Raw genomic sequence first — 19982 nt, forward strand, 5'->3', positions numbered from 1 at the left:
ACCCGTCCTATAGCATGAGATATGATATCCAAGTCCTTCCCATTCCAATCCTGAGACCCTTCCTATAACATGAAATGTGATATCCAACTCCTTCCCATTCCAACCTGAGACCCTTCCTATAGCATGAGATGGGATATCCAACTTCTTCCAAATCCAATACTGATACCCTTTCGATAGCATGAGATGTGATATCCCAATGCTTCTACCAAACCTGAGACCCATACTATGGCATGAGATGTGATATCAAACTCCTTCCCATTCCAATCCTGAGACCCTTCCTATAGCTTGAGGTGTGATATCCAACTCCTTCCCATTCCAATTCTGAGACCCTTCGTATACCATGAGACTTGATATCTCAATGCTTCTAATACCAAACCTGAGACCCGTCCTATAACATGAGATGTGATATCCAAATCCTTCCCCTTCCAAACCTTAGACCCTTCCTTTATCATGAGATGTGATATCCAACTCCTTCCCATTCCAATCCTGAGACCCTTCCGATATCATGAGATTTGTTATCTCAATGCTTCTAATATCAAACTTGAGACCCTCCCTATAGCATGAGATGTGACATCCAAGTCCTTCCCATTCCAATCCTGAGACCCTTCCTATAGCATGAGATGTGATATCTCTATGCTTCTAATACCAAACCTGAGACCCTTCCTATAACATGAGATGGGATATCCAACTCCTTCCCATTCCAATCCTGAGACCTTTCCGATAGCAGAGATGTGATATCTCAATGCTTATACCAAACCTGAGAACCTTCCTATGGCCTGAGATGTCATATACAACTCCTTCCCATTCCAATCCTGAGACCCTTCCTTTAGCATGAGATGTGATATCTCAATGCTTATACCAAATCTGAGACCCTTCCTATAGCATGAGATGTGATATCCAATTCCTTCCCATTCCAATCCTGAGACCCTTCCTATAGCATGAGATGTGATATCTCAATGCTTATACCAAAACTGAGAGCCTACCTATAGCATGAGATGTGATATCCAAGTCCACCCCATTCCAATCCTTAGACCCTTCCTACAGCATGCGATGTGATATCTCAATGATTCTAATACCAAACCAGAGACTCTTCCTATAACATGAGATGGGATATCCAACTCCTTCCCATTCAAATCCTGAGCCGCTTCCGATAGCAGAGATGTGATATCTCAATGCTTATACCAAACCTGAGACCCTTCCTATAACATGAGATGTGATATCCAACTCCTTCCCGTTCCGAACCTGAGACACTAACTATAGCATATGTGATATCCAACTCCTTCCCATTCCAAACATGAGACCCTTCCTATAGCAAGAAAGTAATATCCAACTCCTACCCATTCCAATCCTGAGACCCTTCCTATAGCAAGAGATGTGATATCCAAATCCTTCCCATTCCAATCCTGAGACCCTTCCTATAACATGAGATGTGATATCCAACTCCTTCCCATTCCAACCTGAGACACTTCCTATAGCATGAGAAGGGATATCCAACTCCTTCCCAATCCAATCCTGAGACCCTTCCGATAGCAGAGATGTGATATCTCAATGCTTAAACCAAACCTGAGACCCTTCCTGTGGCATGAGATGTGATATCCAACTCCTTGCCATTCAAATCCTGAGACCCTTCCTATAGCATGAAAAGGGATATCCAACTCCTTCCCAATCCAATCCTGAGACCCTTCCGATAGCAGAGACGTGATATCTCAATGCTTCTACCAAACCTGAGACCCTTCCTTTAGCATGAGATGTGATATCCAAATCCTTCACATTCCAATCCTGAGACCCTTCCTATAGCATGAGATGTGATATCTCAATGCTTCTAATACCAAACCTGAGATCCTTCCTATAACATGAGATGTGATATCCAATTCCTTCCCATTCCAAACCTGAGACCCTTCCTATTGGATGAGTTGTGATATCCAACTCCTTCCCATTCCAACCCTGAGACCCTTCCTATAGCATGAGATGTGATGTCTCAATGATTCTAATACCAAACCTGAGATCCTTCCTATAACATGAGATGTGATATCCAACTCCTTCCATTACAATCCTGAGACCCGTCCTATAGCATGAGATGTGATATCTCAATGCTTATACCAAACCTGAGACCCTTCCTATAGCATGAGATGTGATATCCAACTCCTTCCCATTCCAACCTGAGACACTTCCTATAGCATGAGAAGGGATATCCAACTCCTTCCCAATCCAATCCTGAGACCCTTCCGATAGCAGAGATGTGATATCTCAATGCTTATACCAAACCTGAGACCCTTCCTATGGCATGAGATGTGATATCCAACTCCTTGCCATTCAAATCCTGAGACCCTTCCTATAGCATGAGAAGGGATATCCAACTCCTTCCCAATCCAATCCTGAGACCCTTCCGATAGCAGCGACGTGATATCTCAATGCTTCTACCAAACCTGAGACCCTTCCTTTAGCATGAGATGTGATATCCAAATCCTTCACATTCCAATCCTGAGACTCTTCCTTTAGCATGAGATGTGATATCTCAATGCTTATACCAAATCTGAGACCCTTCCTATAGCATGAGATGTGATATCCAATTCCTTCCCATTCCAATCCTGAGACCCTTCCTATAGCATGAGATGTGATATCTCAATGCTTATACCAAACCTGAGAGCCTACCTATAGCATGAGATGTGATATCCAAGTCCATCCCATTCCAATCCTTTGACCCTTCCTACAGCATGCGTTGTGATATCTCAATGATTCTACCAAACCAGAGACTCTTCCAATAACATGAGATGGGATATCCAACTCCTTCCCATTCCAATCCTGAGCCGCTTCCGATAGCAGAGATGTGATATCTCAATGCTTATACCAAGCCTGAGACCCTTCCTATAACATGAGATGTGATATCCAACTCCTTCCCGTTCCAAACCTGAGACACTAACTATAGCATATGTGATATCCAACTCCTTCCCATTCCAAACATGAGACCCCTCCTATAGCAAGAAAGTAATATCCAACTCCTACCCATTCCAATCCTGAGACCCTTCCTATAGCAAGAGATGTGATATCCAAATCCTTCCCATTCCAATCCTGAGACCCTTCCTATAACATGAGATGTGATATCCAACTCCTTCCCATTCCAACCTGAGACACTTCCTATAGCATGAGAAGGGATATCCAACTCCTTCCCAATCCAATCCTGAGACCCTTCCGATAGCAGAGATGTGATATCTCAATGCTTATACCAAACCTGAGACCCTTCCTATGGCATGAGATGTGATATCCAACTCCTTCCCAATCCAATCCTGAGACCCTTCCGATAGCAGAGACGTGATATCTCAATGCTTCTACCAAACCTGAGACCCTTCCTTTAGCATGAGATGTGATATCCAAATCCTTCACATTCCAATCCTGAGACCCTTCCTATAGCATGAGATGTGATATTTCAATGCTTCTAATACCAAACCTGAGATCCTTCCTATAACATGAGATGTGATATCCAATTCCTTCCCATTCCAAACCTGAGACCCTTCCTATTGGATGAGATGTGATATCCAACTCCTTCCCATTCCAACCCTGAGACCCTTCCTATAGCATGAGATGTGATGTCTCAATGCTTCTAATACCAAACCTGAGATCCTTCCTATAACATGAGATGTGATATCCAACTCCTTCCATTCCAATCCTGAGACCCGTCCTATAGCATGAGATGTGATATCTCAATGCTTATACCAAACCTGAGACCCTTCCTATAGCATGAGATGTGATATCCAACTGCTTCCCATTCCAATCCTGAGACCCTTCCTATAGCATGAGATGTGATATCTCAATGCTTCTAATACCAAACCTGAGATCCTTCCTCTAACATGAAATGTGATATCCAACTCCTTCCCTTTCCAAACCTAAGAGCCTATCTATAGCATGAGATGTGATATCCAAGTCCTTCCCATTCCAACCCTTAGACCCTTCCTACAGCATGCAATATGATATCTCAATGATTCTAATAACAAACCTGAGACCCGTCCTATAACATGAGATGGGATATCCAACTCCTTCCCATTCCAATCCTGAGACACTTCCGATAGCAGAGATGTGATATCTCAATGCTTATACCAAACCTGAGACCCTTCCTATAACAGGAGATGTGATATCCAAATCCTTCCCGTTCCAAACCTGAGACCCTTCCTTTAGCATGAGATGTGATATCCAGCACCTTCCCATTCCAATCCTGAGACACTTCCTATAGCATGAGATGTGATATCTCAATGCTTCTAATATCAAAACTGAGACCCTCCCTATAGCATGATATGTGATATCTAAGTCCTTCCCATTCCAATCCTGAGACCCTCCCTATAGCATGAGATGTGATATCCAACTCCTTCCCATTCCAATCCTGAGACCCTTCCTATAGCATGAGATATGATATCTCAATACTTCTAATACCAAACGTGAGATCCTTCCGATAACATGAGATGTGATATCCAAATCCTTCCCCTTCCAATCCTGAGACCCTCCCTTTAGCATGAGATGTGATATCCAACTCCTTCCTATTCCAATCCTGAGACACTTCCGATAGCAGAGATGTGATATCTCAATGCTTATACCAAACCTGAGACCCTTCCTATAACATGAGATGTGATATCCAAATCCTTCCCGTTCCAAACCTGAGACCCTTCCTTTAGCATGAGATGTGATATCCAGCACCTTCCCATTCCAATCCTGAGACACTTCCTATAGCATGAGATGTGATATCTCAATGCTTCTAATATCAAAACTGAGACCCTCCCTATAGCATGATATGTGATATCTAAGTCCTTCCCATTCCAATCCTGAGACCCTCCCTATAGCATGAGATGTGATATCCAACTCCTTCCCATTCCAATCCTGAGACCCTTCCTATAGCATGAGATATGATATCTCAATACTTCTAATACCAAACCTGAGATCCTTCCGATAGCATGAGATGTGATATCTCAATGCTTCTAATACCAAACCTGAGATCCTTCCTATAACATGAGATGTGATATCCAAATCCTTCCCCTTCCAAACCTGAGACCCTCCCTTTAGCATGAGATGTGATATCCAACTCCTTCCCATTCCATTCCTAAGACCCTTCTGATAGCATGAGATGTGATATCTCAATGCCTCTAATACCAAACCTGAGATCCTACCTCTAACATGAAATGTGATATCCAACTATTTCCCCTTCCAAACCTGAGAGCCTTCCTATAGCATGAGATGTGATATCCAAGTCCTTCCCATTCCAATCCTGAGACCCTTCCTATAGCTTGAGATGTGATATCCAACTCCTTCCCATTCCAATTCTGAGACCCTTCCTATACTATGAGACTTGATATCTCAATGCTTCTAATACAAACGTGAGACCCGTAATATAACATGAGATGTGATATCCAAATCCTTCCCCTTCCAAACCTTAGACCCTTCCTTTATCATGAGATGTGATATCCAACTCCTTCCCATTCCAATCCTGAGACCCTTCCGATATCATGAGATGTGATATCTCAAAGCTTCTAATATCAAACTTGAGACCCTCCCTATAGCATGAGATGTGATATCCAAGTCCTTCCCATTCCAATCCTGAGACCCTTCCTATAGCTTGAGGTGTGATATCCAACTCCTTCCCATTCCAATTCTGAGACCCTTCTTATACCATGAGACTTGATATCTCAATGCTTCTAATACCAAACCTGAGACCCGTCCTATAACATGAGATGTGATATCCAAATCCTTCCCCTTCCAAACCTTAGACCCTTCCTTTATCATGAGATGTGATATCCAACTCCTTCCCATTCCAATCCTGAGACCCTTCCGATATCATGAGATTTGTTATCTCAATGCTTCTAATATCAAACTTGAGACCCTCCCTAAAGCATGAGATGTGACATCCAAGTCCTTCCCATTCCAATCCCGAGACCCTTCCTATAACATGAGATGTGATATCCAACTCCTTCCCATTCCAACCTGAGACACTTCCTATAGCATGAGAAGGGATATCTAACTCCTTCCCAATCCAATCCTGAGACCCTTCCGATAGCAGAGATGTGATATCTGAATGCTTATACCAAACCTGAGACCCTTCCTATGGCATGAGATGTGATATCCAACTCCTTGCCATTCAAATCCTGAGACCCTTCCTATAGCATGAGATGTGATATCTCTATGCTTCTAATACCAAACCTGAGACCCTTCCTATAACATGAGATGGGATATCCAACTCCTTCCCATTCCAATCCTGAGACCCTTCCGATAGCAGAGATGTGATATCTCAATGCTTATACCAAACCTGAGAACCTTCCTATGGCCTGAGATGTCATATACAACTCCTTCCCATTCCAATCCTGAGACCCTTCCTTTAGCATGAGATGTGATATCTCAATGCTTATACCAAATCTGAGACCCTTCCTATAGCATGAGATGTGATATCCAATTCCTTCCCATTCCAATCCTGAGACCCTTCCTATAGCATGAGATGTGATATCTCAATGCTTATACCAAACCTGAGAGCCTACCTATAGCATGAGATGTGATATCCAAGTCCATCCCATTCCAATCCTTAGACCCTTCCTACAGCATGCAATGTGATATCTCAATGATTCTAATACCAAACCAGAGACTCTTCCTATAACATGAGATGGGATATCCAACTCCTTCCCATTCCAATCCTGAGCCGCTTCCGATAGCAGAGATGTGATATCTCAATGCTTATACCAAACCTGAGACCCTTCCTATAGCAAGAGATGTGATATCCAAATCCTTCCCATTCCAATCCTGAGACCCTTCCTATAACATGAGATGTGATATCCAACTCCTTCCCATTCCAACCTGAGACACTTCCTATAGCATGAGAAGGGATATCCAACTCCTTCCCAATCCAATCCTGAGACCCTTCCGATAGCAGAGATGTGATATCTCAATGCTTATACCAAACCTGAGACCCTTCCTATGGCATGAGATGTGATATCCAACTCCTTCCCAATCCAATCCTGAGACCCTTCCGATAGCAGAGACGTGATATCTCAATGCTTCTACCAAACCTGAGACCCTTCCTTTAGCATGAGATGTGATATCCAAATCCTTCACATTCCAATCCTGAGACCCTTCCTATAGCATGAGATGTGATATCTCAATGCTTCTAATACCAAACCTGAGATCCTTCCTATAACATGAGATGTGATATCCAATTCCTTCCCATTCCAAACCTGAGACCCTTCCTATTGGATGAGATGTGATATCCAACTCCTTCCCATTCCAACCCTGAGACCCTTCCTATAGCATGAGATGTGATGTCTCAATGCTTCTAATACCAAACCTGAGATCCTTCCTATAACATGAGATGTGATATCCAACTCCTTCCATTCCAATCCTGAGACCCGTCCTATAGCATGAGATGTGATATCTCAATGCTTATACCAAACCTGAGACCCTTCCTATAGCATGAGATGTGATATCCAACTGCTTCCCATTCCAATCCTGAGACCCTTCCTATAGCATGAGATGTGATATCTCAATGCTTCTAATACCAAACCTGAGATCCTTCCTCTAACATGAAATGTGATATCCAACTCCTTCCCCTTCCAAACCTAAGAGCCTATCTATAGCATGAGATGTGATATCCAAGTCCTTCCCATTCCAACCCTTAGACCCTTCCTACAGCATGCAATATGATATCTCAATGATTCTAATAACAAACCTGAGACCCGTCCTATAACATGAGATGGGATATCCAACTCCTTCCCATTCCAATCCTGAGACACTTCCGATAGCAGAGATGTGATATCTCAATGCTTATACCAAACCTGAGACCCTTCCTATAACATGAGATGTGATATCCAAATCCTTCCCGTTCCAAACCTGAGACCCTTCCTTTAGCATGAGATGTGATATCCAGCACCTTCCCATTCCAATCCTGAGACACTTCCTATAGCATGAGATGTGATATCTCAATGCTTCTAATATCAAAACTGAGACCCTCCCTATAGCATGATATGTGATATCTAAGTCCTTCCCATTCCAATCCTGAGACCCTGCCTATAGCATGAGATGTGATATCCAACTCCTTCCCATTCCAATCCTGAGACCCTTCCTATAGCATGAGATATGATATCTCAATACTTCTAATACCAAACGTGAGATCCTTCCGATAACATGAGATGTGATATCCAAATCCTTCCCCTTCCAATCCTGAGACCCTCCCTTTAGCATGAGATGTGATATCCAACTCCTTCCTATTCCAATCCTGAGACTCTTCTGATAGCATGAGATGTGATATCTCAATGCTTCTAATACCAAACTTGAGATCCTTCCGATAGCATGAGATGTGATATCTCAATGCTTCTAATACCAAACCTGAGATCCTTCCTATAACATGAGATGTGATATCCAAATCCTTCCCCTTCCAAACCTGAGACCCTCCCTTTAGCATGAGATGTGATATCCAACTCCTTCCCATTCCATTCCTAAGACCCTTCTGATAGCATGAGATGTGATATCTCAATGCCTCTAATACCAAACCTGAGATCCTACCTCTAACATGAAATGTGATATCCAACTATTTCCCCTTCCAAACCTGAGAGCCTTCCTATAGCATGAGATGTGATATCCAAGTCCTTCCCATTCCAATCCTGAGACCCTTCCTATAGCTTGAGATGTGATATCCAACTCCTTCCCATTCCAATTCTGAGACCCTTCCTATACTATGAGACTTGATATCTCAATGCTTCTAATACAAACGTGAGACCCGTAATATAACATGAGATGTGATATCCAAATCCTTCCCCTTCCAAACCTTAGACCCTTCCTTTATCATGAGATGTGATATCCAACTCCTTCCCATTCCAATCCTGAGACCCTTCCGATATCATGAGATGTGATATCTCAAAGCTTCTAATATCAAACTTGAGACCCTCCCTATAGCATGAGATGTGATATCCAAGTCCTTCCCATTCCAATCCTGAGACCCTTCCTATAGCTTGAGGTGTGATATCCAACTCCTTCCCATTCCAATTCTGAGACCCTTCTTATACCATGAGACTTGATATCTCAATGCTTCTAATACCAAACCTGAGACCCGTCCTATAACATGAGATTTGATATCCAAATCCTTCCCCTTCCAAACCTTAGACCCTTCCTTTATCATGAGATGTGATATCCAACTCCTTCCCATTCCAATCCTGAGACCCTTCCGATATCATGAGATTTGTTATCTCAATGCTTCTAATATCAAACTTGAGACCCTCCCTAAAGCATGAGATGTGACATCCAAGTCCTTCCCATTCCAATCCCGAGACCCTTCCTATAACATGAGATGTGATATCCAACTCCTTCCCATTCCAACCTGAGACACTTCCTATAGCATGAGAAGGGATATCTAACTCCTTCCCAATCCAATCCTGAGACCCTTCCGATAGCAGAGATGTGATATCTGAATGCTTATACCAAACCTGAGACCCTTCCTATGGCATGAGATGTGATATCCAACTCCTTGCCATTCAAATCCTGAGACCCTTCCTATAGCATGAGATGTGATATCTCTATGCTTCTAATACCAAACCTGAGACCCTTCCTATAACATGAGATGGGATATCCAACTCCTTCCCATTTCAATCCTGAGACCCTTCCGATAGCAGAGATGTGATATCTCAATGCTTATACCAAACCTGAGAACCTTCCTATGGCCTGAGATGTCATATACAACTCCTTCCCATTCCAATCCTGAGACCCTTCCTTTAGCATGAGATGTGATATCTCAATGCTTATACCAAATCTGAGACCCTTCCTATAGCATGAGATGTGATATCCAATTCCTTCCCATTCCAATCCTGAGACCCTTCCTATAGCATGAGATGTGATATCTCAATGCTTATACCAAACCTGAGAGCCTACCTATAGCATGAGATGTGATATCCAAGTCCATCCCATTCCAATCCTTAGACCCTTCCTACAGCATGCAATGTGATATCTCAATGATTCTAATACCAAACCAGAGACTCTTCCTATAACATGAGATGGGATATCCAACTCCTTCCCATTCCAATCCTGAGCCGCTTCCGATAGCAGAGATGTGATATCTCAATGCTTATACCAAACCTGAGACCCTTCCTATAACATGAGATGTGATATCCAACTCCTTCCGTTCCAAACCTGAGACACTAACTATAGCATATGTGATATCCAACTCCTTCCCATTCCAAACAAGAGACCCTTCCTATAGCAAGAAAGTAATATCCAACTCCTACCCATTCCAATCCTGAGACCCTTCCTATAGCAAGAGATGTGATATCCAAATCCTTCCCATTCCAATCCTGAGACCTTTCCTATAACATGAGATGTGATATCCAACTCCTTCCCATTCCAACCTGAGACACTTCCTATAGCATGAGAAGGGATATCCAACTCCTTCCCAATCCAATCCTGAGACCCTCCCGATAGCAGAGATGTGATATCTCAATGCTTATACCAAACCTGAGACCCTTCCTATGGCATGAGATGTGATATCCAACTCCTTCCCAATCCAATCCTGAGACCCTTCCGATAGCAGAGACGTGATATCTCAATGCTTCTACCAAACCTGAGACCCTTCCTTTAGCATGAGATGTGATATCCAAATCCTTCACATTCCAATCCTGAGACCCTTCCTATAGCATGAGATGTGATATCTCAATGCTTCTAATACCAAACCTGAGATCCTTCCTATAACATGAGATGTGATATCCAATTCCTTCCCATTCCAAACCTGAGACCCTTCCTATTGGATGCGATGTGATATCCAACTCCTTCCCATTCCAACCCTGAGACCCTTCCTATAGCATGAGATGTGATGTCTCAATGCTTCTAATACCAAACCTGAGATCCTTCCTATAACATGAGATGTGATATCCAACTCCTTCCATTCAAATCCTGAGACCCGTCCTATAGCATGAGATGTGATATCTCAATGCTTATACCAAACCTGAGACCCTTCCTATAGCATGAGATGTGATATCCAACTGCTTCCCATTCCAATCCTGAGACCCTTCCTATAGCATGAGATGTGATATCTCAATGCTTCTAATACCAAACCTGAGATCCTTCCTCTAACATGAAATGTGATATCCAACTCCTTCCCTTTCCAAACCTAAGAGCCTATCTATAGCATGAGATGTGATATCCAAGTCCTTCCCATTCCAACCCTTAGACCCTTCCTACAGCATGCAATATGATATCTCAATGATTCTAATAACAAACCTGAGACCCGTCCTATAACATGAGATGGGATATCCAACTCCTTCCCATTCCAATCCTGAGACACTTCCGATAGCAGAGATGTGATATCTCAATGCTTATACCAAACCTGAGACCCTTCCTATAACATGAGATGTGATATCCAAATCCTTCCCGTTCCAAACCTGAGACCCTTCCTTTAGCATGAGATGTGATATCCAGCACCTTCCCATTCCAATCCTGAGACACTTCCTATAGCATGAGATGTGATATCTCAATGCTTCTAATATCAAAACTGAGACCCTCCCTATAGCATGATATGTGATATCTAAGTCCTTCCCATTCCAATCCTGAGACCCTCCCTATAGCATGAGATGTGATATCCAACTCCTTCCCATTCCAATCCTGAGACCCTTCCTATAGCATGAGATATGATATCTCAATACTTCTAATACCAAACGTGAGATCCTTCCGATAACATGAGATGTGATATCCAAATCCTTCCCCTTCCAATCCTGAGACCCTCCCTTTAGCATGAGATGTGATATCGAACTCCTTCCTATTCCAATCCTGAGACTCTTCTGATAGCATGAGATGTGATATCTCAATGCTTCTAATACCAAACCTGAGATCCTTCCGATAGCATGAGATGTGATATCTCAATGCTTCTAATACCAAACCTGAGATCCTTCCTATAACATGAGATGTGATATCCAAATCCTTCCCCTTCCAAACCTGAGACCCTCCCTTTAGCATGAGATGTGATATCCAACTCCTTCCCATTCCATTCCTGAGACCCTTCTGATAGCATGAGATGTGATATCTCAATGCCTCTAATACCAAACCTGAGATCCTACCTCTAACATGAAATGTGATATCCAACTCTTTCCCCTTCCAAACCTGAGAGCCTTCCTATAGCATGAGATGTGATATCCAAGTCCTTCCCATTCCAATCCTGAGACCCTTCCTATAACTTGAGATGTGATATCCAACTCCTTCCCATTCCAATTCTGAGACCCTTCCTATACTATGAGACTTGATATCTCAATGCTTCTAATACAGACGTGAGACCCGTAATATAACATGAGATGTGATATCCAAATCCTTCCCCTTCCAAACCTTAGACCCTTCCTTTATCATGAGATGTGATATCCAACTCCTTCCCATTCCAATCCTGAGACCCTTCCGATATCATGAGATGTGATATCTCAAAGCTTCTAATATCAAACTTGAGACCCTCCCTATAGCATGAGATGTGATATCCAAGTCCTTCCCATTCCAATCCTGAGACCCTTCCTATAGCATGAGATGTGATATCTCAATGCTTCTAATACCAAACCTGAGACCCTTCCTATAACATGAGATGGGAATATCCAACTCCTTCCCATTCCAATCCTGAGACCCTTCCGATAGCAGAGATGTGATATCTCAATGCTTATACCAAACCTGAGATCCTTCCTATAACATGAGATGTGATATCCAACTCCTTCCCATTCCAATCCTGAGACACTTCCTATAGCATGAGATGTGATATCTCACTGCTTATACCAAACCTGAGACCCTTCCCATAGCATGAGATGTGATATCCAACTCCTTCCCATTCCAATCCTCAGACCCTTCCTATAGCATGAGATGTGATATCTCAATGCTTCTAATATCAAACTTGAGACCCTACCTATAGCATGAGATGTGATATCCAAGTCCTTCCCATTACAATCCTGAGACACTTCCTATAGCATGAGATGTGATATCCAACTCCTTCCCATTCCAATCCTGAGACCCTTCCTATAGCATGAGATATGATATCTCAATACTTCTAATACCAAACGTGAGATCCTTCCGATAACATGAGATGTGATATCCAAATCCTTCCCCTTCCAAACCTGAGACCCTCCCTTTAGCATGAGATGTGATATCCAACTCCTTCCCATTCCAATCCTGAGACCCTTCTGATAGCATGAGATGTGATATCTCAATGCTTCTAATACCAAACCTGAGATCCTTCCGATAGCATGAGATGTGATATCTCAATGCTTCTAATACCAAACCTGAGATCCTTCCTATAACATGAGATGTGATATCCAAATCCTTCCCCTTCCAAACCTGAGACCCTCCCTTTAGCATGAGATGTGATATCCAACTCCTTCCCATTCCATTCCGGAGACCCTTCTGATAGCATGAGATGTGATATCTCAATGCCTCTAATACCAAACCTGAGATCCTACCTCTAACATGAAATGTGATATCCAACTCTTTCCCCTTCCAAACCTGAGAGCCTTCCTATAGCATGAGATGTGATATCCAAGTCCTTCCCATTCCAATCCTGAGACCCTTCCTATAGCTTGAGATGTGATATCCAACTCCTTCCCATTCCAATTCTGAGACCCTTCCTATACTCTGAGACTTGATATCTCAATGCTTCTAATACCAAACCTGAGACCCGTAATATAACATGAGATGTGATATCCAAATCCTTCCCCTTCCAAACCTTAGACCCTTCCTTTATCATGAGATGTGATATCCAACTCCTTCCCATTCCAATCCTGAGACCCTTCCGATATCATGAGATGTGATATCTCAAAGCTTCTAATATCAAACTTGAGACCCTCCCTATAGCATGAGATGTGATATCCAAGTCCTTCCCATTCCAATCCTGAGACCCTTCCTATAGCATGAGATGTGATATCTCAATGCTTCTAATACCAAACCTGAGACCCTTCCTATTACATGAGATGGGAATATCCAACTCCTTCCCATTCCAATCCTGAGACCCTTCCGATAGCAGAGATGTGATATCTCAATGCTTATACCAAACCTGAGACCCTTCGTATGGCATGAGATGTGATATCCAACTCCTTGCCATTCAAATCCTGAGACCCTTCCTATAGCATGAGAAGGGATATCCAACTCCTTCCCAATCCAATCCTGAGACCCTTCCGATAGCAGAGACGTGATATCTCAATGCTTCTACCAAACCTGAGACCCTTCCTTTAGCATGAGATGTGATATCCAAATCCTTCACATTCCAATCCTGAGACCCTTCCTATAGCATGAGATGTGATATCTCAATGCTTCTAATACCAAACCTGAGATCCTTCCTATAACATGAGATGTGATATCCAATTCCTTCCCATTCCAAACCTGAGACCCTTCCTATTGGATGAGTTGTGATATCCAACTCCTTCCCATTCCAACCCTGAGACCCTTCCTATAGCATGAGATGTGATGTCTCAATGATTCTAATACCAAACCTGAGATCCTTCCTATAACATGAGATGTGATATCCAACTCCTTCCATTCCAATCCTGAGACCCGTCCTATAGCATGAGATGTGATATCGCAATGCTTATACCAAACCTGAGACCCTTCCTATAGCATGAGATGTGATATCCAACTCCTTCCCATTCCAATCCTGAGACCCTTCCTATAGCATGAGATGTGATATCCAACTCCTTCCCTTTCCAAACCTAAGAGCCTATCTATAGCATGAGATGTGATATCCAGGTCCTTCCTATTCCAATCCTTAGACCCTTCCTACAGCATGCAATATGATATCTCAATGATTCTAATACCAAACCTGAGATCCTTCCTATGACATGAGATGTGATATCCAACTCCTTCCATTCCAATCCTGAGACCCTTCCTATAGCATGAGATGTGATATATCAATGCTTATACCAAACCTGAGACCCTTCCTATAGCATGAGATGTGATATCCAACTCCTTCCCATTCCAATCCTGAGACCCTTCCTATAGCATGAGATGTGATATCTCAATGCTTCTAATACCAAACCTGAGATCCTTCCTCTAACATGAAATGTGAGATCCAACTCCTTCCCTTTCCAAACCTAAGAGCCTATCTATAGCATGAGATGTGATATCCAAGTCCTTCACATTCCAACCCTTAGACCCTTCCTACAGTATGCAATATGATATCTCAATGATTCCAATAACAAACCTGAGACCCGTCCTATAACATGAGATGGGATATCCAACTCCTTCCCATTCCAATCCTGAGACACTTCCGATAGCAGAGATGTGATATCTCAATGTTTATACCAAACCTGAGACCCTTCCTATAACATGAGATGTGATATCCAACTCCTTCCCGTTCCAAACCTGAGACCCTTCCTTTAGCATGAGATGTGATATCCAGCTCCTTCCCATTCCAATCCTGAGACACTTCCGATAGCATGAGATGTGATATCTCAATGCTTCTAATATCAAAACTGAGACCCTCCCTATAGCATGATATGTGATATCTAAGTCCTTCCCATTCCAATCCTGAGACCCTTCCTATAGCATGAGATGTGATATCTCAATGCTTCTACCAAACCTGAGACCCTTCCTTTAGCATGAGATGTGATATCCAACTCCTTCCCATTCCAATCCTGAGACCCTTCCTATAGCATGAGATGTGATATCTCAATACTTCTAATACCAAACCTGAGATCCTTCCGATAACATGAGATGTGATATCTCAATACTTCTAATACCAAACCTGAGATCCATACTATAACATGAGATGTGATATCCAACTCCTTCCCTTTCCAAACCTGAGAGCCGTTCTATAGCATGAGATGTGATATCCAGGTCCTTCCCATTCCAATCCTTAGACCCTTCCTACAGCATGCAATATGATATCTCAATGCTTATACCAAACCTGAGAACCTTCCTATGGCCTGAGATGTCATGGCCTGAGATGTCATATACAACTCCTTCCCATTCCAATCCTGAGACCCTTCCTTTAGCATGAGATGTGATATCTCAATGCTTATACCAAATCTGAGACCCTTCCTATAGCATGAGATGTGATATCCAATTCCTTCCCATTCCAATCCTGAGACCCTTCCTATAGCATGAGATGTGATATCTCAATGCTTATACCAAACCTGAGAGCCTACCTATAACATGAGATGTGATATCCAAGTCCATCCCATTCCAATCCTTAGACCCTTCCTACAGCATGCGATGTGATATCTCAATGATTCTAATACCAAACCAGAGACTCTTCCTATAACATGAGATGGGATATCCAACTCCTTCCCATTCCAATCCTGAGCCGCTTCCGATAGCAGAGATGTGATATCTCAATGCTTATACCAAACCTGAGACCCTTCCTATAACATGAGATGTGATATCCAACTCCTTCCCGTTCCAAACCTGAGACACTAACTATAGCATATGTGATATCCAACTCCTTCCCATTCCAAACATGAGACCCTTCCTATAGCAAGAAAGTAATATCCAACTCCTACCCATTCCAATCCTGAGACCCTTCCTATAACATGAGATGTGATATCCAACTCCTTGCCATTCCAACCTGAGACACTTCCTATAGCATGAGAAGGGATATCCAACTCCTTCCCAATCCAATCCTGAGACCCTTCCGATAGCAGAGATGTGATATCTCAATGCTTATACCAAACCTGAGACCCTTCCTATGGCATGAGATGTGATATCCAACTCCTTGCCATTCAAATCCTGAGACCCTTCCTATAGCATGAGAAGGGATATCCAACTCCTTCCCAATCCAATCCTGAGACCCTTCCGATAGCAGCGACGTGATATCTCAATGCTTCTACCAAACCTGAGACCCTTCCTTTAGCATGAGATGTGATATCCAAATCCTTCACATTCCAGTCCTGAGACCCTTCCTATAGCATGAGATGTGATATCTCAATGCTTCTAATACCAAACCTGAGATCCTTCCTATAACATGAGATGTGATATCCAATTCCCTCCCTTTCCAAACCTGAGACCCTTCCTATTGGATGAGATGTGATATCCAACTCCTTCCCATTCCAACCCTGAGACCCTTCCGATAGCATGAGATGTGATGTCTCAATGCTTATACCAAACCTGAGACCCTTCCTATAGCATGAGATGTGATATCCAACTGCTTCCCATTCCAATCCTGAGACCCTTCCTATAGCATGAGATGTGATATCTCAATGCTTCTAATACCAAACCTGAGATCCTTCCTCTAACATGAAATGTGATATCCAACTCCTTCCCTTTCCAAACCTAAGAGCCTATCTATAGCATGAGATGTGATATCCAAGTCCTTCACATTCCAACCCTTAGACCCTTCCTACAGCATGCAATATGATATCTCAATGATTCTAATAACAAACCTGAGACCCGTCCTATAACATGAGATGGGATATCCAACTCCTTCCCATTCCAATCCTGAGACACTTCCGATAGCAGAGATGTGATATCTCAATGCTTATACCAAACCTGAGACCCTTCCTATAACATGAGATGTGATATCCAAATCCTTCCCGTTCCAAACCTGAGACCCTTCCTTTAGCATGAGATGTGATATCCAGCTCCTTCCCATTCCAATCCTGAGACACTTCCGATAGCATGAGATGTGATATCTCAATGCTTCTAATATCAAAACTGAGACCCTCCCTATAGCATGATATGTGATATCTAAGTCCTTCCCATTCCAATCCTGAGACCCTCCCTATAGCATGAGATGTGATATCCAACTCCTTCCCATTCCAATCCTGAGACCCTTCCTATAGCATGAGATATGATATCTCAATACTTCTAATACCAAACGTGAGATCCTTCCGATAACATGAGATGTGATATCCAAATCCTTCCCCTTCCAAACCTGAGACCCTCCCTTTAGCATGAAATGTGATATCCAACTCCTTCCTATTCCAATCCTGAGACTCTTCTGATGGCATGAGATGTGATATCTCAATGCTTCTAATACCAAACCTGAGATCCTTCCGATAGCATGAGATGTGATATCTCAATGCTTCTAATACCAAACCTGAGATCCTTCCTATAACATGAGATGTGATATCCAACTCCTTCCCATTCCAATCCTGAGACACTTCCTATAGCATGAGATGTGATATCTCACTGCTTATACCAAACCTGAGACCCTTCCCATAGCAGGAGATGTGATATCCAACTCCTTCCCATTCCAACCTGAGACACTTCCTATAGCATGAGAAGGGATATCCAACTCCTTCCCAATCCAAGCCTGAGACCCTTCCGATAGCAGAGATGTGATATCTCAATGCTTATACCAAACCTGAGACCCTTCCTATGGCATGAGATGTGATATCCAACTCCTTGCCATTCAAATCCTGAGACCCTTCCTATAGCATGAGAAGGGATATCCAACTCCTTCCCAATCCAATCCTGAGACCCTTCCGATAGCAGCGACGTGATATCTCAATGCTTCTACCAAACCTGAGACCCTTCCTTTAGCATGAGATGTGATATCCAAATCCTTCACATTCCAATCCTGAGACCCTTCCTATAGCATGAGATGTGATATCTCAATGCTTCTAATACCAAACCTGAGATCCTTCCTATAACATGAGATGTGATATCCAATTCCTTCCCATTCCAAACCTGAGACCCTTCCTATTGGATGAGATGTGATATCCAACTCCTTCCCATTCCAACCCTGAGACCCTTCCTATAGCATGAGATGTGATGTCTCAATGCGTCTAATACCAAACCTGAGATCCTTCCTATAGCATGAGATGTGATATCCAACTGCTTCCCATTCCAATCCTGAGACCCTTCCTATAGCATGAGATGTGATATCTCAATGCTTCTAATACCAAACCTGAGATCCTTCCTCTAACATGAAATGTGATATCCAACTCCTTCCCTTTCCAAACCTAAGAGCCTATCTATAGCATGAGATGTGATATCCAAGTCCTTCACATTCCAACCCTTAGACCCTTCCTACAGCATGCAATATGATATCTCAATGATTCTAATAACAAACCTGAGACCTGTCCTATAACATGAGATGGGATATCCAACTCCTTCCCATTCCAATCCTGAGACACTTCCGATAGCAGAGATGTGATATCTCAATGCTTATACCAAACCTGAGACCCTTCCTATAACATGAGATGTGATATCCAAATCCTTCCCGTTCCAAACCTGAGACCCTTCCTTTAGCATGAGATGTGATATCCAGCTCCTTCCCATTCCAATCCTGAGACACTTCCGATAGCATGAGATGTGATATCTCAATGCTTCTAATATCAAAACTGAGACCCTCCCTATAGCATGATATGTGATATCTAAGTCCTTCCCATTCCAATCCTGAGACCCTCCCTATAGCATGAGATGTGATATCCAACTCCTTCCCATTCCAATCCTGAGACCCTTCCTATAGCATGAGATATGATATCTCAATACTTCTAATACCAAACGTGAGATCCTTCCGATAACATGAGATGTGATATCCAAATCCTTCCCCTTCCAAACCTGAGACCCTCCCTTTAGCATGAAATGTGATATCCAACTCCTTCCTATTCCAATCCTGAGACTCTTCTGATAGCATGAGATGTGATATCTCAATGCTTCTAATACCAAACCTGAGATCCTTCCGATAGCATGAGATGTGATATCTCAATGCTTCTAATACCAAACCTGAGATCCTTCCTATAACATGAGATGTGATATCCAAATCCTTCCCCTTCCAAACCTGAGACCCTCCCTTTAGCATGAGATGTGATATCTAACTCCTTCCCATTCCATTCCTGAGACCCTTCTGATAGCATGAGATGTGATATCTCAATGCCTCTAATACCAAACCTGAGATCCTACCTCTAACATGAAATGAGATATCCAACTCTTTCCCCTTCCAAACCTGAGAGCCTTCCTATAGCATGAGATGTGATATCCAAGTCCTTCCCATTCCAATACTGAGACCCTTCCTATAGCTTGAGATGTGATATCCAACTCCTTCCCATTCCAATTCTGAGACCCTTCCTATAGCATGAGAT

Source organism: Ambystoma mexicanum, chromosome 1p (genome assembly GCF_040938575.1).
Source record: "Ambystoma mexicanum isolate Mex_15411 chromosome 1p, UKY_AmexF1_1, whole genome shotgun sequence".
In the NCBI taxonomy this organism is placed as follows: Eukaryota; Metazoa; Chordata; class Amphibia; order Caudata; family Ambystomatidae; genus Ambystoma; species Ambystoma mexicanum.